The sequence below is a fragment of the Dipodomys ordii genome, unplaced genomic scaffold, assembly GCF_000151885.1.
Source record: "Dipodomys ordii isolate 6190 unplaced genomic scaffold, Dord_2.0 Scaffold138, whole genome shotgun sequence".
Taxonomy (NCBI): Eukaryota; Metazoa; Chordata; class Mammalia; order Rodentia; family Heteromyidae; genus Dipodomys; species Dipodomys ordii.
This window is the reverse complement of record NW_012267354.1, coordinates 1,769,982-1,771,460: the sequence shown is the minus strand read 5'-3', so window position 1 is coordinate 1,771,460 and position 1,479 is coordinate 1,769,982. Positions and strand designations below refer to the sequence as shown.

The 1,479-nt window shown below is 40.2% G+C and overlaps 1 pseudogene; it reads left to right on the top strand.

The window, feature by feature from the left end:
- Nucleotides 1-918, top strand: LOC105997056 (annotated as a pseudogene).
- The last annotated feature ends 561 nt before the right edge of the window (nt 919-1,479 follow it).

The following is a 1,479-nucleotide window of genomic DNA, read 5'->3' as shown; positions in this document are numbered from 1 at the left end:
ATGATGGATAATATCAATGTTACTTCTCAAAGCTCCTTTATCCTCCTGGGTTTTTCTAACCTGACTCACCTGGAAATAGTTCTCTTTGGGATTATCTTAATCTTTTACTTGCTGACATTGATAGGCAAACTGTTCATCATCATCCTGTCTTACTTGGGCTCCCACCTCCACACTCCCATGTGCTTCTTCCTTTCAAACCTCTCTGTTCTGGATCTCTGCTACATCACCAGCTCCATCTCCCAGTTCAACCTCTGGGGCCCAGACAAGACCATTACTTATGCTGGCTGCATGGTTCAATTCTACTTTGTCCTTGCCCTGGGGAACACAGAATGTGTCTTATTGATGGTGATGTCCTATGACCACTAAGCAGCTGTGTACAAACCCTTGCATTACACTGTCCTCATGCACTCTAGCTTCTGCCACTGGTTGGCCATGGCCTCCTGGGTAAGTGACTTTGCCAACTCAGCACTGAATTCCCTCTTTACCTTCTGGGTGCCCCTGTGTGGACATTGTCAAGTGGATCATTTCTTTTGTGAAGTTCCCGCACTGTTGCAATTAGCATGTGTAGATGTTTATGCTAATGAGTTGACCCTCATGATTATGAACACTATTTTAAGTTTCATACCACTCACCCTCATTCTGACATCCTATGGTGCAATTGACTGAGCCATACTGAGAATTCAATCAGCCAGTGGGCGTCAGAAAGTCTTTGGGAAATGAGGAGCCCATCTCATGGTGGTGTCCCTCTTTTACATTCCAGGAATGTGTATACATCTCCAATCTCCAACTGAATATTCTCAAGAACGAGGCAAGTTCATTGCCCTGTTTTACACTGTTGTCACACCTAGCCTCAACCCTCTCACCTACACCCTCAGAAACAAAGATGTGAAAGGGGAAGTAAGGGGACTGATGGGATAAGAGTAGGCTGTGTGTCTGTGACATTAACAGCCCAATGGTGAACCTCTTCACCAATGGGTCATTCGTCCGTCCATTGTCAATCTCCCTTTCTGTTATCTTTCTGACTCATTACACATGTTTTCACAATGTTTCAGAGTTCTTTCTAATGGATATAAATAAAACACAGACTGCTCAAATACTTATACATTCCCTATGGAGCAGTGAAATTATCACTATAAAACCCTCTATATTTTTTGTTTTGTTTCATTCTTTCTAGGGGAAATAAGTTTGTATCTTGGTTTATTTAAATATATGGTGAAATAGCTGAACTATTTATTAGGATACTGGTTTTTTAGTAAATTAGTAAATTTAGTAAATTAGTAAATATTGAGAGGGAGTTTGGACCATATTCTTCTCCTATGGAGAGTAAGAAAATAAGTTTAAACTTGCAGCAAAACACCTTTGAAGAATTTAGCAGAAGTAATTATTTTATCTTCCTCTTTTGGTACAAGGAAGTGTATAATGTATAGGGCGAAAATAACTTAAAAATTTACAGGTGCTTCATCAAGTAATAACATCAGG